Source organism: Pelobates fuscus, chromosome 2, assembly GCF_036172605.1.
Source record: "Pelobates fuscus isolate aPelFus1 chromosome 2, aPelFus1.pri, whole genome shotgun sequence".
Taxonomy (NCBI): Eukaryota; Metazoa; Chordata; class Amphibia; order Anura; family Pelobatidae; genus Pelobates; species Pelobates fuscus.
In genome coordinates, this window is record NC_086318.1 from 42,236,375 (window position 1) to 42,260,899 (window position 24,525).

General features: G+C 39.8%; 1 protein-coding gene across 1 annotated transcript in view; it reads right to left on the reverse strand.

Annotated features, from left to right (window-relative positions):
- KLHL29 (kelch like family member 29) overlaps positions 1–24,525 on the reverse strand; it is an 830,662-nt gene that overhangs the window by 602,825 nt on the left and 203,312 nt on the right. Inside the window, exon 3 of the mRNA XM_063440860.1 lies at positions 5,799–5,889. The gene's annotated coding sequence lies outside the window, so the exon portion shown is untranslated. The remainder of the gene's footprint in view (positions 1–5,798; positions 5,890–24,525) is intronic.

Consider the following 24,525-nt stretch of genomic DNA (forward strand, 5'->3'; position numbering starts at 1 on the left):
ATACATAAATGCACAATGAATTGAATTTAGTGGACTACAAGGCTACACTGTTTTATGTGACATAACGGTCACACCCCTTGCGCAGTTCTAGTGCTACCCTAGAAATCAATGACAGATGCATGGATTTGTTGTTATATCATGATTAACGCAGGGAATGACTTGAATTTTTACTTGAAAAATGCATGTGAGCAAACGTAGTGATTTAACCCCTTAAGGACACATGACATGTGTGACATGTCATGATTCCCTTTTATTCCAGAAGTTTGGTCCTTAACCCCTTAAGGACACATGACATGTCTGACACGTCATGATTCCCTTTTATTCCAGAAGTTTGGTCCTTAAGGGGTTAAGGGGTTAAAAGGGTCAGGTTAACCAGTTTATGCTAAGGAAGTGGTTATGGTGTGATTAGGCTATGTACAAAATCTCCCAGTTCAAACATTTTCAAGTAGTTTTGCCAAAAAAACGGTGGTCTGCAAGGCAAACGTGACCGATGCGGCTACCACCAGTGCCTGGATGCTCTAGAGGACTCGCTTTGTACTTTTGATTTGCGGTGGTGGCATGGTGAGAGGATTCCTGTATTTCTCATACTATCTTCTGGTGAGTTTCTGATTTGTACTAAGGACACTATGCATGAAGAATAACGTGAAGCTTCTGTATCCTGTGTGTCAGTAATATATACACAAATATACTCTTGTGTGGCCACAAACATCCAAATAGCACATTCTGCTTCCAGCATGGTCAACTTAGTACTTGAACCGTTCTCCTGTTAATACTGAATAGGATATTTCTATCATCCATTCGCAACATTTTCTTGAAAACACCATTTATCTCAATATAATCTTCCTGGTTATTGATTTTCCAAACGTTACATTGAGACGACTGTGTTAGCACCAACAGTATATCAGAATTTTAAAAAGAAAAAAAGGAAATAAAATCACAATATGTCACAGTTATGCACGAATGTCAAGGTACATTGATATAAGATATACAGTCACTGAGTGCTCCAGTACTGCTTTTAAATCTAGCTTGCTTGTTTTTTTATTATGGTTTAAAACACTAGCAGAGCTAAAAATACATTTAATACTTAGTAAAATCCTGAATGGATATAACAATCCGGAATAAAACACTTTAGTATCTAGGCACTAAAATTGGATTCCTGGATCTGAACAGAAGTCTAATACAATTAAATAACACAAATCCTTGGTATCTAAAACACAGTTTTTACAATACAGCATTCTCAATAAATCAGTCGGGAGAGCTTGCATTGATGTGCCACAAAAGATACAGTTTGCTTCTCATATAAAATATCATTGATGATTGTATCCAACTTGTAGACACAGAGTCTAAATGGAAATACTAAGTCACTACTGGGCTAAAGAGAAGTTCCCAAAAGCATGGCAGCAGCTTCTAATCATTGACTAGTCATTTTCTTCGATTACCTGCCTTGAATCAGTGTCCTCCGAATCAGTGTCATTCTCCTATCCCAAGTAGAGGACTAAGAGGTTGGACAGATGCCAAAGCGTTAGTCCTTCAAACCGGTTAGTCCTTCAGTCCTTCAATCCGCACCCAGCTTGCATCTATGCATTGTGCTCATTGTATAGGGCTATATCTTGATAAAGCCCTATAAGGCAGACAAAACGTATAGATGCCAGCTTGGTCCGGATTGAAGGACTGATACTATTAGCGGACGAACCCTTTGGCCTCTCTCCATCCTCTCAGCCCTCTACATGGGAAAGGATCCTGGGACTGATTCAGAGGGAGCTGGTACAGCTTCTATATTTATTATTATTGACTAATATACTAAAGACTAAATTGTATTATTTAACTTTTTTTTTTAACTTTCCTATTTATCCTGCTTTTTATTACGACTTTAGCCTCTTTCCCACAGTGCTATAATCAATATAGTTTTAGTTGATTGTAACTTACACCAGCAACATAGAGATATGAATTTTGAGTATGGTAAGTGCATTGGGATCTGCACTACATTGGGCTTTGTGACAACATGTATGCAGACCACTGCAGTTGCCGTATGGATAAATATAGTAACAATGACATACGTCTTTCGAATCGGAGTAGCATCCCAATCAGCAATCATGCAAGAATGATTTCTTTATTCATTGGTACTTCTCATTTTTAATATGGGTGCATCTGCTGTATGTTACTTGTAAAGGATAATTCTGAGACAAACACCAATCAACAGTAATGTTCCATTTGGTTTCCATGGTAATTGGCCTACTTTTAGAACTTTTGCCCAATAATTTCCTTTTTAATAAAGAGCCCCCGATCTTTACACCACTGAGTCTTGGCCATAGAGACTTTTATTCCACATGTTCTTTTTTTTTTAATTAATTTCTTATTACCTAGATTGCATAGATAATTTAACCCTTACATGTTAACAATCTAATAGCTTACATTATCATATCACATGGATATGCAATATGCTAAGAGATTTGCTACTGTTTTTGCTAAATTTGTAAAGCCAGAAATGTGATTTTCTGTTCACTATAATTGACTTTTTAGTGATTAACTTCCTTAGAATGTGGTTGTAGGACATGGTTTGTAGAGTTTCGTTCTTTAAAACTATATAAAGAAAATGTCCATTTACATGTAGACCGCAAACTCTTCTCGGCCAGAGTGGCCAATGACGTATTGATCTGCAACCCACGACGGCCACATCTTCCAAGAAACTGACTAAGATTACAGCCTTAAGAAAGGATCCCCTAGTCCTTTTATGTGTTCTCTACAATAGCCCTTTCCATCATGCTGACAGCTTATTTCCTTAACGTGTCATTGGCTTACATGCCTGACTTCATTTGGAAGCAGTGAAAAAACAAGAACAAAACCTCAAACACTATTAATAATCATCAAATAGACAAACACCTATATAATTAATGTAATTCTATGCAATGCTACACGTTTTTCTATGCTTATCTAGAAGATCTAATAGACCATGTTAAAATGGTCTTTAAGACATCGTCGGTAGGATAAATGTGTCTTTCGGTGACAGTACTGGCTGCAAAGAAGTCTTGAATGGCCTGTGTAATCTTCTAGTAAGATTGCATTGCATTTAAAGTGTATTGATATCTTAATTCATCAACAGTAATCTGCTCAAAGACAAGAACAAAAACAGATATATGGAACGTAAACCGTGTCATAGCTTCTGTGTATGTAATAATCTGTGTAAGTGAAGATCCCAATTGACATTTTATATCTTGAGGGGAGTGATGTATCAATAGAGTCAATTCAAAGTCCTAATCCACACCTATAAAGCACTGAACAATCCTAGCCCCTTTTATATCTCTTCACAGATCCGACGTTATGCCCCGTATCGGCCTCTTCGCTCTGCCCGTGCCGTGACCTTCTGCTGTCCGCTACTCGCACCCGTACGGCCAACTCACGCTTGCAGGACTTCTCGCGGGCGGCTCCTTTCCTTTGGAATAGCCTGTCTACTGCCATCAGACTTACTCCTAGTCAGTGGCGTACATACCAGGGTCGCAGGGGTCGCGGCTGCGACCGGGCCCGGCCCACCAGGGGGCCCGGCCGCCCCTGCGACCCTGTATGTACCCACTGGGCCAGCCTCTTCTCCTGGGGGGCCCAGGAGCCGGCCAGCTCCGGGCCCCCCGAGGCTGGCCCTGCTTACACCCGGTGGGCAGTCAGGCTGGCCGGTGCGCGAGGGAGCACTCTCCCCTGAGTGCTTCCTCTTCAGCTCCCTCGCGCACCGCACTGATACCGGAGCCGGAAGATGACATCATCTTCCGGCGCCGGCATCCCTACGCGGCGCGCGAGGGAGCTGAAGAGGAAGCACTCAGGGGAGAGTGCTCCCTCGTGCACCGGCCAGCCTGACTGCCCGCCTAGGAGCCCAGCAGCACCACTGGACCCCAGGGATTCCCCTCAGCACTCCAAAAGGTAGGGAGGCTGGGGGGATTAAATAAAAAAAAAAAACATGTGTAAGTGTGTGTGAGTGTTAGTGTGTGTGTGTGTGAGTGTAAGTGTGTGAGTGTAAGTGTCTGAGTGTAAGTGTGTGTGTGTGAGTGTTAGTGTGTGTGAGTGTTAGTGTGTGTGAGTGTTAGTGTGTGTGTGTGAGTGTTAGTGTGTGTGTGTGTGTGTGTGTGTGTGTCTTAGTGTGTGTGAGTGTGAGTGAGTGTTAGTGTGAGTGAGTGTTAGTGTGTGAGTGTTAGTGTGTGTGTGTGTAAGTGTGTGAGTGTAAGTGTGTGTGTGTGTGTGAGTGTAAGTGTGTGTGTGTGTGAGTGAGTGTGTGTTAGTGTGTGTGTGTGTGTTAGTGTGTGTGAGTTAGTGTGTGTGTGTTAGTGTGTGTGTGTTAGTGTGTGTGTGTTAGTGTGTGTGTGTTAGTGTGTTAGTGTGAGTGTGTGTGTTGGTGTTTGTGTTAGAGTGTGTGTGTCTGCTAGTGAGTGTCAGTGAGTGTGTCTGTTACTGAGTGTGTTTGTGTGTGTGTGTTAGTGAGTCTGTTTGATGTCTGTTAGTGAGTGTGTTTGTCAGTGAGAGTGTATGTTTTGTAAGTGAGTGTGTATGTATGTCTGCCGCTGAGTGTGTCTATGTCAGTAAATGTGTGTGTCTGTTAGCTAGTGTGTATGCATTTGTTCGTGAGAGTGTGTGTGTGTGTCTTCAGCACTTACCTTTCTCCAGCGCCGGACTCCCATGGCGCTGGGGATCCCTCCGCCTCTCAGCTCCGAATGCGCATGCACGGCAAGAGCCGCGCACGCATTAAAACCGCCCATAGGAAAGCATTACTTAATGCTTTCCTATGGACGTTCAGTGTCTTAAAATGGCGGAAGCGCCTCTAGGGGCTGTCAGTGAGACAGCCACTAGAGGCTGGATTAACCCTCAGTGAAACATAACAGTTTCTCTGAAACTGCTATGCTTTCAGCTGCAGGGTTAAAACTAGAGGGACCTGACACCTAGACCACTTCATTGAGCTGATGTGATCTGGGTGTATGTAGTGGTCCTTTAAGTGTGTGTGCATCTGCATGCACTGGCGTACATACCGCGGTCGCAGCCCTGCAACCCGGTGCCCGCCGCAATGTGTTGCTGCCCCGGCCCGCGCAGAGTAAGCGCGAGGGGTGGGGGGGGGGTGGGGGCACGGATCAATTTTCGCACCGGGGCCCCATGGGTCATGTGTACGCCACTGCTCCTAGTCCTGAATCTCTTCAGGAAAGGTTATGGCCTCCTAGAGAACCCCTACCTCACACACCTGTCCCTTGCTCTCTCTTAAAGTTCAGCACTCTACTCTCCCATCCATATCTGCTTCACTCCCACCTTATATGATTGCTATCTCCTGTCCTATATTGTCATATACCCCACCTCCTCTAGACTGTAAGCTCATTCGAGCAGGGTTCAACATATTGTTCCTGTAAGTTTTTGTTATTGTCCCACTTAATGTTAAATCTCTACCTCTGATAATATTGTAAAGAGCTACGGAATATGCTGGCACTATAGAAGTACCAATAATAATAATCATAATAGAGACTGGTTACAAGGGAGCAGCTGTAACAAATTCCCTTTCATGCCCTTCTATGTTGAAAGTAATGAAATATGAGTCATCTTTAACATAGAACACTCAACATTCTATGGAGCATTGTTAAAGGGTAGGGTTAGAGTTCCCCCACTTCTACATATTGAATGTCGTCAATCCCTGGATATCAGTGATTCCTATCCCAGGAGATAATACTTTCTTTTCTCTCTGTTTGGTTTCTTTCAAAATCCCTACATATCCCAATGTAGATTCCTATTTTGAAGCACACATTTTTAGATACGGCATAAAAACTAGGGAGATTTCTTACCTAGCAGATGGTTTTCTCGCGTACTTCAGCACAGCAGGCCTTTTCGGAAGTTACATTTCCTTGCTGTGTTGCTATGCTGCTACTGAGGAGCCTGGGGTAATAAAGAAACAATACAAAAAGTGTGTTAAAAATAAAGAAATGTTAAAAGATAACAAAGATAACAAGTGATTAAGAGGTAAAAAGAAGCCTTAACACCATGAACCTAATTTGCATACCCAACCCAGAATCCTTTACTGCAGAATAAGCTCTACATTTAGAGGAAATGTGTGGGTGTGTAATTGTCCCCAAATGTTGTTGATCTCACGAAATTGACCTCAGTTTTAAATCATCAGGGATTTTTTTTGCAACTCAACTTAATGCGATAGTAAAATATCAAATGGAGTCCTAGGTGCGCGCCTGGTTATAAATGTAACACACATTTCTCATAAAATAAGCCTAACCTTAGATTGCTATGACATGAGGTATGATTTCTAGAGAATGGATCAAAAAACAGAAAGATTTCATTTCATGCAATCTTTACTAGAACATGCCTACACTTGCTTTCATGGTCAATGATCAATTACGCTGAGGACATCTCACAGCTCCACGCTGATCCCGGGGATGTTGTCTTTTGTAAAGGATATTGTTTCTATATTCACATAAAGGTACAGTGTCGTGTATAAAAAAGGCAACATTTCTGACATGTTGAATAGGTTTATAGTCGTTCTGAATCTAGGACTGTTGAGATATGTGCAAGAGCTATAACCACTTGGATTCTCTGCAAAGGTTATGGTGCAAGGAGCATCACTAATCACATCTCCTTGCATTCTGTGGCCCACCCCCTCTTGAATGTCTACAAGCTGTACAAAAACGTGTATGTTTGGTAGCACCTGGTACATGTCTAGGAGAGCCTTTGCCGCAGTTTCTGGCAAGCAAGGATGCATTACATTTCCTTTCACCATTAGTATGAATGGATCTAGGAGGAAGCCACATGCTTAAAGGACAACAGTCACATCAAAAACATTTTTAATATAATATTCCGTTCATCAAGCATTGAAATGAAGTTCATTTCATTTCGATAAAATGTAATTTAATTTTTCAAGTTAAATACATAAAAAAACTAAATTAAAGCTCATCCCTACTTTTATTATATAACCGGATCCTCCAGTCATATAGATGGAACTTGGGTCACACAGTGTTTGAAAACCGATCGATTCTATGGTCTTCCCAGCTCAAAAGCAGGTAAGACTATGGAGACTAAAGAGCATCTCCATGGTTGAGGTATCCTATCATATACTAAAGGTAAGGATTTATTTTTAGTTTTTTTTTCTACATATCCTTCAATTAAAAAAAAAAAATATATGTTTTCCTTTCAATATTTGATGAAACGATTATTGTATTAAAAATATTTTTGAGGTGACAGTTGTCTATTAAGCAGCAGTTTCAGTCGTGTAATTTTATTCCACAGCAGCAGATCCCAAAAGTAGTCACTGAAAACAATAGGGGTCTATGGGGCATTTATTGTTTCTGGGGAGGAAACTGTGCATCCTGGGAATTATCATCATACGTAGAAACTCCCCAAAAAAACTCAGTCATTTTATACTGTTTTACTATCAGTATCTATATATTGTATTAAAATAAGAGGCAGATCCATTCTGGAGCGTTCCTTTTAATTTCTTTTTACCGACTGACTATGTTTTCTCCTTCATCCGTCGCGCTGGCTGATATAGTAAAACATTTTTATTTTTCCAGTATCACACAGGGGAATGTATATAATTTACAGATATATTTCGTGCCTTTAGAGAAATGTAGATATTTTCCAGTAAAGATAAAAAAAAAAAAAAGAAAATCCATCTTGTCTGTCACAATCCTAACCTCCTCTAAGTGAGTTTCAGTCTCTCTCAGTGACATGAGCAAACTTTGATTGAAAGGTCTGATTTAAAGTAACAATATAATACTGACTATTGGTGACAAGGAGCCATGTAACAGCACCGCTGGTGTTCCCAAACCGGCCATGTATACATGTCAAGTGCTGCTCATCAGTAAAACAAAAAGTGCTTCCCAGCAGTTTGAATACTTCACAGAATAAAAATGTTATATTTCTGGTTATTTAGAAGAGATCTGATTTCCTGTTCTCACACGGAGTCTTCATTTTGCTGCTCGCAAACAAAGGAGGGATCCGCACTCTCATCACTCGCAGACCTCGGTGCACTGTACCTCGGGCTGGCAAACCCCCATTGCATGTAGCGAAGACAATGTAGTCCAGGTACTCAGGGTATTTTTCAAACAGCAGTTTTATTGGAGAAACACGGCATTCACAGCAACGTTTCGAGCCGCACAACTTGACATCGAACCGGAGTGTGGATCGAAACGTTGCTGTGTTTCTCCAACAAAACTGATGTTAAAAAAAACAAAAACAGGGGGGCGGGGCCGGGCCGCCGAGCCGCATGGCAGCAAACTAACAGGGCTCCGGGCCCTAGCCACAAAAAAAAGGCATTAATACCGACTAAAAACGGCCCTTAGAGCCGGACACCAGCACAGGATCAACTAGAGAACTACCACAGCTCCGGATTGATACCGCACATGTCTTTAACGCACCGGGAGCGATGAAACCGATGCACCCGGCCTACCAACCTCCACAAGCAACAGCATGGCAAAAATGAGACCTGGCAACGGAGGACCGCACACATGCCGGAGACACACACTGCCATGGAGCGCTGCACCGGCTCGGGGCCCGTTCCCCCCCCCCCCCGGCCGGTGGGGGTAATCCCGGCCGCGTGGGGACCGCACACGCCGAGGCTGGAGCCTCCAGCTGGGACCTGTGCCGCTCTCCTACACTGGCAGAGGCTGTCATACTGGGACCCGCCAGCAGTGTGAAGCGGAAGATGGCGAACCCGTGCGGGGAGGAGACCTCGGCGCCCGCCGCCTGACCTGTGGAGGCCGGGGCCGCGGACTGGCTACCCGGGCGGCCCAGGAGCCGATACCATGACCGCTCTACCTCCGGATGAGGAGGGCACCTGGAGGAATCTGTCCCCACCGCTGTGAGCCCGGCGGAGCCGGGTGGTGCGCGCCTCCGGCGGACCGGTGGCTGAGAGGCCGGGCATCCCCTGCTCTGCAGAAGTGGCCGGAGATGGGAGAGACTTATGGAGCGGGTTTTGGACCCACCGGGGCACTGGAGGTACGGGGGAGGTGCAGGGGACACTGGGAGTGTGGACTCTTTGGGTGGGGGGACCGCAACAGCCCATGATGCCCCCGAGTGCCCACCAAGCCGCGGTGCTCGCGGGGGGCGGCCTGGGCCGGGCTGGGGGCCGGCCGGGACCTGGCAGCCGGGGAGGCAGGGGGGCGCTTGATGCTCCCTGACCTGCATGGGAGACCCGACAGCTTTGCATGTTCACAAGGGCCTTGCACGTCCTCAATCCCACACAGTCAGCCAGGCCAAGCAATCTTCTGATGGAACATATCAGACACCAAACCTGGAACTTGAGCTATACCCATGATCTTTACTAAATCACTATATACCAGGCAAACTTCAAGGCGTATTCTAAGCATATTTTAAACGACTTTAAGCATAACAAGCGCTGAAGCGTGATCTTTACTATATTAATATATGCCAGGCAAATTTCAAAGCGTATTTTAAGCATATTCTTTAAGCAACTTTAAGCATATTAAGCGTCTGAGCGCGATCTTTACTTTTGACACTGTTTTAAGTTTATGTACCTATCGAGCACTGTAAGCTTATACATTCTAATTACACGAGTTTGTTTCTTGCATGTCATTCAAAAAAAAAAAAAAATGTGCCGTTTACACTGCCACGTATTTGTCAACCTATGAAAATGCCTGCAGATGCTGTCGTGGCTCTGCATGACTACTGTTATCTGATGCACAAATAAAATAAAGAATTAAAAAAAAAAAAAAAAAAAAAAAAAAAAATAGAAAAACATGGTTGCCTGGACTACATTTTCTTCACTAGTCAGCAAAATGTTACACATATTGGTCAGGGGCATGTCAAATATTCAAACTCTAGCCCTAGTGCTAAGCATTACTGTCCGTAGGAAATCAAGACAAAAAAAAAAAAGCAATGCTTTTAACATATCTAGAGATGCATTCTTGGCATATGCTTCACATTACCAAAAAAGACCTGAACACCTTTTTTTGGGAAAAAAAATTGTGTAAAAAGATAAACACATACAAATTAAGGTCATTGTCAACATACGTAAACATTACATATTAACCCCATCTCCTTTAACAATTCCACCCTGGACAATGACCCACATCAACAAGAAGTGATACCACATTATAAACAATATAAATAACATAAAACATAAACCATTGCCACTGAGGACATGATTTTTCAGGTTTCACAATGTAGAAGTATACCGAGATACCTCCCCAAACACCAGGATCGGCGCTACCGACGAGTTTGAACCTACCCATACCAATCCAAAGCCAACTATTCTTAACAAACTAAAACTACCCTACATATGAACAAACAACCTACACCCCAACTTTTCTATCCACCCTACACTGCCGTGATCAAACGGGAGCTAAAACAAATGGAGGAAGGGTGGGGCAACAACAGGAAAATGAGGATTAAATTAAGATGGCCCCTAATCTAAAATGGCCCCTGTATATAGCCCTATAGCAAAACCCCGCCCCCAATTACATAAGCCAATCACAAACACTACCAACATTCTATGCCTGTCTCCTAGCAATGTCAAGGCCCATTCCCATTAGCTGCGCTGCTCCATGGGCTACAGGACATTCTCCTTCAAAGAGGGAACTCTCGTTTATAAAAATGATTGACAGGGAGCCAAGATGGAGGGTCTCAGTTTAAGAATGAAGCTTGATACAGCAGAGTAAATTTCAACATGTATGTTTATTTTTCAGACTTTGAAAATGCATATTTGTTACGTATAGGGGGACAAATTAACACATTACCTAAATCTATAAAAAATTATGGTTCTCCTGTTCATGCTTAATCCCAGCATTTCAGACGCTTGTTGCCTTTTATAGCAGAAAGGCTAAAAAAAAACAAAGGCTCAAGGCTCCTGCACTCAGATTTAAGAACTCATCGCTGGCCACCCAGGAATAGTTAATATTTAATTTAGAGAAATCAGGTTGGGTGTTTAATTAAAGTGCAATATTTTATTTTAATATTATTTCCACTGGTGCCAAGCCAAATGTTAATTTAGGTTAATGCAGTAAATGAACAAAGTGATATTTGGCAGTTTCTGCTCATATTCAAAGCAGATGTTTGGTTTTACACCAGCTCAATGGGAGTTTCCCCATTTAGAATGTCCAACACTTGTGTCACTTGTGTCACCGTTGGACACATCTGAATGAATTTCCCACAGACTATCTTCAATGGTGTATTTGTTTCAAGAATCTTGCTTTCTACATTAATTTAAATTACAGTCATTTAATTTGCTACATTACAGTAACTTACACAAATTACATGTTACCATTTCTTTACAGAAAAATTAATTGTATATTTAAAATAGTGTGTGTCATGATGAACTATGGAGCTATGGAACTGAGGAGATGGTACTCTATGGGGGTTTTTATTAAATAGTGAATAGTGGTAAGAGAACAGCATTCATAATTTAGGTAAACTGTTAACCAATAACAAAACAAAACAAACATGCGTTTGAAAAAACCCTCACTTTGGGTGAAACGCGTTAGTGTTTTTATGTTATTGATTTTATCTTTGTTTTAAATAAAACTAGTTTTTCACCTTACCTGGACTTTCCTGATTTTATCCCTGAAATTTTTATCCAGAGGAGCCACATTTTCTATCTCCTTGGTGGGGAGGAAAACACCTACGCTACACAGGATTGAGCAAAAACCTAATTTTTTGCTCTACTTTTGTGGGTATACCTCCTTTTATAACAACAAAGCAGAGAACACTTTTTTCTGTTTTTTTTCTGCAATTTGGAGGGAAATACCCGTAAATGCTCGACACTCTGATGCTTGACCCTAACCTACTATCAACAAGGAACTAAGCTGAGCGACATATCCACAGGCGGGGATCATACTGCCCAGGCGCATATATCTGGAGCTGAACATAAGCTCCAGAAATTTTAAGTGGCTTTTTTTCTTTTTTTTTACCACATCTATAGAATATACTACACTATATTCTGTTTTCTGTCCTCATATTTTCCATACTGACTCACCACATTATGAGTTTGAGGACACCCAGAAGTCACCACTCCCCTGTACCCTTTCCTGACCTAGTGGCTAAATATATGGTTAATGAGACACTATAAATACCCAAACCACTTCAGTTCATTGAAGTGGTCTTGATGCATAGTCCCAAGTCCCTAAGCCTAATAAATGTATTTAGCTTTGAGGGTTAACTCCACCTCTTGTGGCTGTCTACCTTCAAAGTCACTATGCATGAGGACATCCAGCGTCATGTTAAACCCCGCAGGAAAGCATTATTCACTTTATGGCGACGCTACTTATCATTTGAGAAGGAGACCAAACCAGTCTAAACTATTTCATGCAATATATTAATAAAAACTATTGTAATTTACAATTTACTTCCACTTGTCATCTGAAACATAATGATTTCCTTGATCTCTCTATATACATAGAGGACAATACTGTACTTCAAAAACTAAAACCTTTTTTTAAAAGTACTAATTGCAATTCAGCAATAGAGTATTCTAGTCTACACCATCCCTCTTGGCTAAAAAAAACATCCCCATAGGGCAACTTACTCGTTTAAGACGTAACAGATTTACACGTGTTTAAACAACAATCTCAAATCATAAAAAATAGATATTTAGATAAAGGTTATGATAAGGAAGACATAGAGAAGGCAGAACTATGCAGATAGAATGGATTTCTTAAAAAATAACAAATATACCAAACATAAGAATGATAAGAGATTTGAATTTGCCTTTATAACAAGATACAATTCACATGCCAAAAATAATCGAAAATATTCTAAAAAAATAAATAAAAAAACACTGGTATATCCTACAAAAAGAGGATTTTCTTAATAACATTAAAAAAATATTTTTACCAAATAGACCTACAGTAATATATAAAAAAGCAGAGAATTTAAAGAACAAATTCGCTCCTAGTGTATTACCAGATAGCAAGATTAATAGTATTTTAAATCAAACTCATATTCTAACTAAACAAATACAACAAGGTTTTTTCCATGTGGCAAATGTTCCACGTGCACTTTTCAAAAAAATAGCTATATATTAATTCACAGGTACATATACCAAACAGACATACGATATTAGGAAAATGTATCCAATGCTCCACAACCCATGTAATATATTTATTACAATGTGGTTGTGGAGAACAATATATTGGTCAAACTAGACTTAAATTACATACTAGACTCACAGAACAATTTTACAATATCAGAACTCAAATTAGATCACAGTGTACCCAAATACTGTGTTAGTTGTCCACATTTTAAATGGGAGAGACTGTTTTGGCCTTCGGGATTGATAAAGTAGAAAAACACTTGAGGGGGGGATTATTGAGATATCACTAAACATGAAAGAAGCCCAATGGATTTACAACTTAAAAACTCTTAAATCAGGACTCAATCAAGAGATAGACCTTACCGGTCTTATCTAATTTCTATTTTCCTTTTTCATTTTAACATTTTTATATTTAAAGGAACACTATAGTCACCTAAATTACTTTAGCTAAATAAAGCAGTTTTAGTGTATAGATCATTCCCCTGCAATTTCACTGCTCAATTCACTGTCATTTAGGAGTTAAATCACTTTGTTTCTGTTTATGCAGCCCTAGCCACACCTCCCCTGGCGATGATTGACAGAGCCTGCATGAAAAAAAAACTGGTTTCACTTTCAAACAGATGTAATTTATCTTAAATAATTGTATCCCAATCTCTAAATTGAACTTTAATAACATACAGGAGGCTCTTGCAGGGTCTAGCAAGCTATTAACATAGCAGGGGATAAGAAAATCTTAATTAAACAGAACTTGCAATAAAGAAAGCCTAACTAGGGCTCTCTTTACAGGAAGTGTTTATGGAAGGCTGTGCAAGTCACATGCAGGGAGGTGTGACTAGGGTTCATAAACAAAGGGATTTAACTCTTAAATGGCAGAGGATTGAGCAGTGAGGCTGCAGGGGCATGTTCTATACACCAAAACTGCTTCATTAAGCTAAAGTTGTTCAGGTGACTATAGTGTCCCTTTAATAATTTTCTACATATTCTAATTATTGTTTCTTTTGTTTTTAGAAATTGATCCAGGATATACAAAAATTATGTTTTATCTATTTTATATACATTTTTTGATATTCTAATTTTTCCAGCAATCTGCTATTATGCTCTGCCTTTCTATAATATTTTGTACTATGTATATGGTTTCCTCTATGTTTTTCATCCTTTGAGTCCATTCTACTACACCGGTATTGTTTGTTTAAGTCCACAACCTGGATATCCTCTGTGCGTTCCAACATGAAACGCACGTAATAATGCCATACACGCACACGCAACGCTAAACACCCGGAAGTCGTCACCTGCGATCCACGGTGAAACGCATGTCGGCCCAGCTGCTGATCATCATTCTCAATATCTACTGGTACATAAAAAGAGTCATTTAGAACACCTACATCGATCCCTTAAGAAGCCCTAACCGACGAAACGCGTAGGACTTTTTGATAGTTTTATTTTGTTTTAATCCTCTTGTTTCATTCGTAATCTGCCACCCTGCAAGTTTACCTCCGGAGCTTCCTGCTACTCGCTGAAGCCTGGTTACCACGCTGGTTGTGGAGATACAAGATTGTTGATAAAAATCAAGTGTAAGTGCAATATATTTGTAATTTTCAATACTATCTGCACTTTATTCTCTCTCTTTCACCATCCTGAGCCATCCAGAAGATTCCTCTGAAGACAATCGATCTTAACTACCCGACCCTATCTGAAAGGGAGACATGCTTGATTATACATCTATCCAGTGAGTTCTTTACCACCCACACCCTGATATTTATGTTTAACATACTGCACCATATATTTTTATTTATTTGCAGAAAATCTTGTGATCATAAACCAGATTGTACATAACCTTTATTATTCACTTTATTTGGTGTTTTTTTTTTTTTTTTTTTTTTATATAGTTAGCCTTTTTTGGTCCTTTTTTCTTTTTCTACTTTATTCTGAGTGTCTTAAATAGTACACTTTTTTCCTTAAAGGGTTTATTTGTGTTTTAGAGCATATAGTGACATTTTTACTGTGTACATTATACATGCTTTCCTATTGGGGAAATACTATGGCGAGAGTGGCGATTTATGCGCATGAACATTAGATCTGCCCCACCAGCTGACTTCGGTGTGGAAGGAGCGGATGTGGACCCCAACATTTTCATCCCCTTCTGCATCAGGAGGGCAGTGGTGGTCAAGAGGTGGAGGGGGCGTTCTAGTGCCAGGAAAACAACTGCACTATACTTTCCCTTTAAACTTTTTGGTTGATGAGTCTATAGGTATTGAAATAACTTTTCAAAGTCTGGGACATTGTTACATGATACTATTATTATCCGTTAAGGCTATTAAGTGATGTTTGAAGGGACTACACTGAATAATGAACTTTAGACTTACATTGTATTTACAAAACATGAAATATCTACTTTTTTTTCTCAAAAAACCTTTTTAACTTCTTTCTCTTAGAAGAAAAGGAAAAATAAGAGTATTTCAATTGACTTGGGAACTCGTTATTGTAATGCATTTTCCATGCTGTATATGAGTAAAAATTGCATTTATTATTTAGTATCTGAGTGTACACAGTATGGAAATGTTATGGCATCAAACCAAATCACCTACATTACATTATATAACTGATTGTTCTAATTAAATCAGTTAAGAAATGAGCGAAGCGGATTTTACAACAAATCCCAGCTTCCTTGAGCAACTTATATTCGCTGCATTGGATAAACGTGCGGATTAGATGTCCCCTGAAGGATCGCTGGTTTTACATCACCTCTAATTTCCTACAAATAAAATGTGATTAATCTTTTTATAGGCTCGTGCTGCATGGTGTTGGAAGAAAAAAAGGCAGACTATGATTTGTTTTGCTCTGTGTGGTCACGATGATGTTCTGCATTTTCATATTTGATACAGTTATACTAGCCAGAATGTTCAGCAATATCCAAGCAGATCTGCCATGAATATATTTTTTTTAATATGGCAAATAAAAGCAGCGCTTACGTTGGCTATAGTTTATACGCGTGATTTTGTTATTGTGTGTTTAGACTAATATCAGTTACACCTGACCATCGTCTACGCACTGAAAGGGAACAGTGTATGTGACTAGGTACAGAGAGGTAAACAAATTGTCGTTTTCACTGTGAGGTCAAAAGTGACTTCTGATAAGTGAGGGCCTTTTCATATCTCCCAAGTGTCCCTATTTAAAAGGGACAGTCCAAATTTTGGGCCTCGGTCCCTCTTCTTGGGGAGCTCCATGTTGTTGGTATTTCTGAGTGTATAACAGAGCTCCACAGCAATAATACTCCCAGTAATGTTTTTGAGTGTATAAAAGAGCTCCACGGCAATAATACTCCCAGTAATGTGAGTGTATAACAGAGCTCCACAGTAATAATACTCCCAGTAATGTGTCTGACTGTATAACAGAGCTCCACAGCATTAATACTCCCAGTAATGTGTCTGACTGTATAACAGAGCTCCACAGCAAAAAATACTCTCAGTAATGTGTCTGAGTGTATAACAGAGCTCCACAGCAATAATACTCCCAGTAATGTGTCTGAGTGTATAACAGAGCTCCACAGCAATGTGTCTGAGTGTATAACAGAACTCCACAGCAATAATACTCTCAGTAATGTGACTGAGCGTATAACAGAGCTCCACAGCAATAATACTCCCAGTAATGTGTCTGACTGTATAACAGAGCTCCACAGCATTAATACTCCCAGTAATGTGTCTGACTGTATAACAGAGCTCCACAGCAAAAAATACTCTCAGTAATGTGTCTGAGTGTATAACAGAGCTCCACAGCAATAATACTCCCAGTAATGTGTCTGAGTGTATAACAGAGCTCCACAGCAATGTGTCTGAGTGTATAACAGAACTCCACAGCAATAATACTCTCAGTAATGTGACTGAGCGTATAACAGAGCTCCACAGCAATAATACTCCCAGTAATGTGTCTGTGTGTAACAGAGCTCCACAGCAATAATACTACCAGTAATGTGTCTGTGTATAACAGAGCTCTGCAGCAATAATACTCCCAGTAATGAGACTGAGCGTATAACAGAGCTCCACAGCAATAATACTCCCAGTAATGTGTCTGTGTGTAACAGAGCTCCACAGCAATAATACTACCAGTAATGTGTCTGTGTATAACAGAGCTCCACAGCAATAATACTCCCAGTAATGTTCTGAGTGTATAACAGAGTTTCACAGTAATAATACTCTCAGTAATGTGTCTGGGTGTATAACAGAGCTTTACAGCAATAATATTGTCAGTAATGTGTCTTTAACCCCTTAAGGACACATGACACGTGTGACATGTCATGATTCCCTTTTATTCCAGAAGTTTGGTCCTTAACCCCTTAAGGACACATGACATGTGTGACATGTCATGATTCCCTTTTATTCCAGAAGTTTGGTCCTTAAGGGGTTAAAGGGAAACTCCAGTGCCAGGAAAACAATCCGTTTTCCTGGCACTGGAGGGTCCCTCTCTCTCCCACCCACCAATGAAGGGGTGAAAACCCCTTCAGTCACTTACCTGAGGCAGCGGCGATGTCCCTCGCCGCTGTCTCCTCCCTGTTCTTCCGTCGGCCGGTGGGCGAGACTGATCCCACCCACCGGCCGAGGAGACCTAATGCGCATGCGCGGCAATGCCGCGCATGCGCATTACGTCTTCCCATAGGAAAGCATTGAAAACAAATTTTAATGCTTTCCTATGGGGATTTGAGCGACGCTGGAGGTCCTCACACAGCGTTTCCTGTGCTATAGAGCAGGAAGTTCCCTCTAGTGGCTGACTAATAGACAGACACTAGAGGTGGAGTTAACCCTGCAAGGTAATTATTGCAGTTTAGTAATAAAAACTCCAATATTTACACTTGCAGGGTTAGGAGTAGTGGGAGTTGGCACCCAGACCAAGATGCATTTGGAAAATCAAGTCTTTATATACAGAGTATAAAGAAAATGCATATTTTAGACTCGGCTGGGTGTGAACACTGCATGTAACTTGGCAACTAGGAGCGGCCATATTTATCAAGGTTTCTGTTCTAAAAGTAGGTGCAAAAATTGTAAAAGAGGAAGAGTCAGGAACGTGCTTGCTGGACCCACTGTTTTCCATGACGATTGCCGTACTTTTAGTACTTTAGACCAATTTTTAAAAAAATTGATAAACAATACCAGTGAGTTCACTTCCTCTGCCAATATTTGTAGGCTTCACAGCGAAAGTGAATTTCACATTTCAGGCCAAAACAGCCAAACTTGAAAAAATACCGAACTCAGCAATGCTTCCGGATCAGCTACTTTTGTCTTAAAGGTGAAATTCACTTTCATATCCAAACAATTCTCACTGTCGTGAATTATCCACCACGGCTTCTGCAGGATCCTAGCAAGACGATTTGTTCAGGATTTGCAATTATGCCAACAGGATAACCATAGATATGTTAATCAGGAAAATATATATTAAAAAAAATACACATTTCAGGGCTGTGATGAGTAATTACAGATGGCAGCCTCAGGCTTCATTTTACCTAATGGAAATTTGCATTTTATTTAATGTAAAGGTTTAAAATGCCAGCATGGACACCCTGCCACTATTTAACTAGGGCAATCCTAAGGCAAATTAGAGTACAGTGACGAGACCTTTGAGAAATTCTGTCCTGCTATAATATGAGCACATGCGATTCCTGTTTTGTTCTACAACATAAAACTGCATGGTGTGAGTATAATTATCATATCAAACGGCAATTAAAATCAAATAAATACAAACATATACTGCTGTTTTTTTACAATAGAGAGAGAATTATAAAAAAAAAAAAAAATAACCACAAGATTTAAATACGATACAGAATGTTACACGCACCCATGAACTTCTCAAAAGCAATTTTTTCCTCTTTTTTTCTATTGTACTTTGGGAACAAACAAACAAAAAAATATATTAAAAGTACATCCAGAACTCTGCCTATCCGAAAAATGCTGCCTACCACAAATAGCCCGGCTTTGATTTAATTAACCCACAATCCAGACAGCCAATAAATCCTCCAGCATTCCGAGAAGTTTTTGCATTTCAGCAGATAAATTATTTTCCTTTTTTCTTTTCTTCCTAGTTATTGGTTTGGTAACTTATTAATAGGCAGACCTTGTTCCAAACTTTGCAATTAAAAAGTTTCCCATTTAATCCAGAGAATGAGAACGACGTCTGTACGAGCCTCTTCATATCAAGATTCAAGCTTGAAATAAACAGACCGACAATGCTGTACCAGCTGTTATACTGGCAGCGCTCTGCTATTCACACAGTTAACGACTGAAGAAGTTCTTTGTGCAGTCGCTATGAGGCTGATGAGACGACAATAGCGCACAGATTACATGTCAACACGAGACGTGTTAGGATTTTACCCGGTAATCAAGTCCTTATCACGGTGCGGTTTAAGATTAAGGGCTACGCACAATTCAAACGCAAGTTGTACCTTTAGGTTTGCTGTATCAGCATTTATGCCCTAAGCATACCTCTCAAAATTTCAAAAGGATCACGAGGGATCCTTTTTTTTAGGGACGTGCGTAGGATTGTGATTAGGTGACGGGTTGTTCTGAAAATTTTTACGTTACCTGCACTTGATAGGAGAAATAAAAGTCACCCAACGGAGTCTTTGCCCCAGGGGAAAGAATGTGTAAAGGTATATATCAATGGATTTGCCCCCAAATTACGACCATATTGTAATGTATTGATTTACAATGGAATGTCGGTACATAACAGAAAACAACAATTAAACCGAAAAAGTTTTGTAAAATACGGTTATTAGCCCTTTATAGAAATAAGATGTTTAAAAAAAAAAAAAAAAAATCCTTATACAGACACACAATAAAATTGCATATCAGGCACCAATTACATCTTTTCCATCCGTCTGCTGTTTTCTAGCCAGTTGTTCATGACTCATCGGAGTTCAGAAGTCTGCACTGTTTGATGGGCTGAATCTGACAGGGCTTTGTGATATATAATTACATGAACTTAATTTAAGGAGAATTGCACAGTTTGTGCTTTCACCAATTAACTTACAGGCTGAACGTTTATTTTGATTGGTTAACCTCATATTCTCCACAGCTCTTCTTGTACGGACTGCTTAGCCACAACATTAAAATCGCTGCCTAATATCATGTAGATCTCCTTCCCCCACATGCTGGTGTGTCGAGGCATGGACTTCACAAGACCTCTGCTGAATGTGTCCTGGCACTAAGAAATCTAGTAGTAGATCCTTGAAGTCTTGCAAGCAGCAAGGTGGATTGGATTTGTTGTTCCAGCACATCACAGAGTTCACTCAGAGATCTCTGGATTTGGAGGCCAAGGCAACACCTTGAACTCTTTGTTATGTTCCTCAAACCATTCCTGGACATTTTGACATGTGATAGGGTGCATTATCCTGTTAAAGAGGCCACTACCAGCATGGAACACCACTGCCACGAAGGTGTGTACGTGGTCATCACCTAGGTAGGTGGTATGTGTCAACGTAACAACCACATGAATACCAGGACCCAAAGTTTCCCAGCAAAACATTGCCCAGAGCAAAACACTGCCTCCACCGGCCTGCCTTCTTCCCATAGTGCATCATGCTACCATCCCTTTCCCAGACAAATTACTTACAGGCAACCAGCTATCCATCTGATCTAAAAGAAAACGGTATTCATCAGAGCAGGCAACCTTCTTCAATTGCTCCATGGCCCAGATGTGATGCTTTTGCCCCTATTGAAGGCCCTTTGGGCTGTGCACAGGGGACAAGTTTGTTGATACGCAGCACCCTACCCAGCAGATTGTGATGCAGTGTGTGTTTTGACACAGTTTTATCATGGCCAGCATTACATATCTCAGCAATTTGAGAGGCAGTAGCTCTTTTGTGTGACTGGACCAGATAAATTAGCTTTAACTCCTCATTTGCAATGGCTCTTGGGAAACCATAACCTTGACGCCAGTTCACCAGTTGTCCTTCCTTACACTACATTCGGTAGGTACTAAAACCCCACAAGACCCAGTCGTCTAGCCATCACTATTTGGACCTTGTTAAAGTCACTCGGATCTTTTCACTTGCCCACTTTTTCTGCTTTCAACACGTGAAATTCAAGAACTGATTGTTCACTTGCTGCCCAAGATATCCCACCCATCGACAGGTGCCATTGCAATGATATAATCAATGTTATTCACTTCACCGGTCAGTGGTTTTAGTGTTGTGACTGATCAGTGAATGTTAAAATGTAAATAAATTTCGGTCATATTCTAAAGGATTGTCTTTTGTTTATTTTCCTTTTTTATTTTTAACTAAAATGTCTTCCTATGCTCAGTGTCCTGGGAATACGTATAGATATAAACTCACTCAACCAGCCACTGAATTGAGTTTGTGCATTCAAGATGAAATATACAACTATACATATTTTGGTTTTTCTGCCAATGCTTTTTTTTTTTCCCTTTCAGATTAAATTGAAGTAAAAATAACAGTAGAATGCAAATGCAGGAACAGCCATATGTTTTTTTCTTTTTTTTTTTTGTTTCTACATCTTAGAGGACACAAGCAATTCATCGGTGGTAAATGAGCAATGCAGAGAAAATGAACACAAATAGACAATTAATGAGACGTAGCAAAGATACATTAATGTTGTAGCACAAGCTTTAAATGAGATGTTGATTCAATTGTGTTTACTAAATGCATTATGGGTAAGCAAACAGTAGTATAATTGCCCACAAACGTGTTTTTTTTTTTTTGCCCTGTCGCTCAGTAAGGTATTCCCGCCAATATGTTTCGTTATTATTGGTAATGCAAAGATGAAAACCTAATTCACTTGATCTTTCCTTTATTAAACAATGTTCAAATAAAGCAAAAAAAAAAAAACAACAAACAAACATATATTGCTAACCGTCTATTGGCCAACATAATTCTTATCTAAATTTTAGCAGGAGTTAAAATGGCTTCTAATTTGCAGCCATTTCTGTCAAGAAGCAAACAAGTTGCTCACATTTCTTGGAGGTTAATATGGGAATATGAAAGATAAAAATGTAAGGAGGTTTAAATAAAAATGAATTAAATATAATGAAAGGGAGAGGGAGGGACAACAGAAAGAAGAGACATTTTCTCACACAGAAAGCTTTTATATATTTTTTTTTTATTTTTATTATCCAATCTGAAAGAAAATGACCAGCCGCTGCATAAAGGCACATTTATATTTTAATCTCATTTTGCATCACACTTCAGCTCTATAAAGCTTTTTTTTGGACAAGTGAAATCCTTTGGATAGCATAATGAAAAATAAAAGTGAGTGGTTATGCAGTAATTGGTACTGTGGGGAATGAACAGCAAACAGATAAATGTTTTCAATATAAACTATTATTCCCAAATAAATTGCTTGTGGCTAAACGTTAGTTTTATTGATGTCCCTTCCAGAATCAGAGTTTAACTTGATGTAACCTGTAGAATCTGAGATTTATTTTAAATATTACAAGAGGAACTGTCAGGGTTCCACCCTCCTTAAATAGTTTGTATATCATTAAAACCTTCATGTAGGTTGTAAAAAGAAAAAATAAAAGTGCATAAGCATTATTACTTTATCATAAACTTTGGGGGTTTCTTCTTACTTCACAAAACTTTTTACAGAAATCATCAGCATGCCAAAATCAGCTCTTGAAATGGCAGTTTAAAGGACCACTATAGGCACCCAGACCACTTCAGCTCAATGAAGTGGTCTGGGTGCCAGGTCCATCTAGGATTAACCCTGCCTGCTGTAAACATAGCAGTTTCAGAGAAACTTTTCACGTCTTGTAACATGTACTTGATTGTTCTAAAAAAACAAAAAAAAATAAAAAAAAAAGTGACAGACCATGAACATATCTGTTCTGCTACACACGAACCAACCTCAGCACACTAATGTTGGCTTCTGCGAAAGCCCTGAAATTTAAAAAACGACCAGTAACCATCTCATGCAAACGCTGGTTTCTGTGCAAAGCGAAACAATGTATAAATGATGTATTTTGGTATCTGTCACGACCTAAAAAAAGAATAAAAAAAAAAAAAAGGAGCAGTATCCTAAAATTCAATATATCATTTTTCACATGCAGTAATAAAAACTATTATATTTAACATATCCTCTATACAGTTTATAATTATTTACATGGTGATATTAAAATCAAACAAAAAACAAAATGGGAACAACTTTAACCCTTAAAGTGACACTGTATTATTGAAAATTGAAAATATTCAAGTCAGTTACAAATCTTCCCAGGAGTGCAGTAAATTTACCCCAAGGTCACACCGTGCAATGCTCAGAGAAATTGCAAAAAACCCAAGTTACATCTCAAACTCTACAGGCCTCAGTTAGCAAGGTAAATTGTAGAGTTCATGATAGCACAATTAGAAAAAAAAAAGACTGAACAAGTATGGTTTGTTAGGAAAGGGTTGCCAGGAGAAAGTAGATTATATCTAAAAAGAACACGGTAGCATGGCTTAGATTTGCAAAGTTGCACCTGATAGACGAGACCTAAGTGGAGATGTTTGGCCATAATGCCCAGCGCCATGTTTGCAAAAACAAAACACCTTCATACCAGCTGTCAAGCACAGTGGTGGAGGGGTGATGATTTTAGCTTGTTTTGCAGCCACAGGACCTGGAAACCTTGCAGTCTTAGAGTTGACCATGAACGTCTCTGTATACCAAAGTATTCTAGAGTCAAATGTAAGGACATTTGTGCAACAGCAGAAGCTTGACCAGAATTGGGTCATGCAACAGGACAATGATCCCAAGCACACCAGCAAATCTACAACAGAATGACTGAAAAGGAAAAGAATCAAAGTGTTGCAATGGCCCAGCCAAAGTCCAGACCTGAACCCTCTTGAAATTATGTGGCAGGACCTTAGGAGAGCTGTGCAAAAACAAAATGTCAGCAAACCTCAATGAACTGAAGCAACGTTGTAAAATAGAGTAGACCAAAATACCTCCACGTTTTTGCTGCTAAAGGTGCTACAAGCTATTGAATCATAAGGTGCACACCGTTATTCACACATTGATTCTCCATTTCGGCTTTATTTTTATTTTTTAATAAATCATGACAGTGTAATATGTTCTGTGTTGTTGTTCATCTGAGGTTGTATTTCCCTAATTTTAAAACCTGCTAAGGAACATATGATGTTTATGTCCTGATATGTAAAACCATAGACTTCAAAGAGGGTGTACTTTATTTTTCCAATGATTGTAAGTGTCCCTGGCCAAACATAGCCCATTCACTACTGGAGGTTTGCTATTACTTGCAACAGCCTTTTGAGTCTTTTGAGAACATACATAAACCGTAAATTTTTACAGCAATAGTTGAGAACGGATAAAAGGTGGTCTTGATTTTGTTTTCGGATGCAGCAAAGTTTTCACCTCTTTTTCATGGAAGTTGGACATGTTTGCAGGACACGGTTTTCTAGAACAATGTTCTAGAGCTATTAAGCCAAGTTTGCGGGGCTTCTCACGATCGAGTCTGATCACCTTGGAGGGCTAACTTAGTTTCCAGAATAGAATGTTGATGGGAAGACTGGTCCTCTTGTT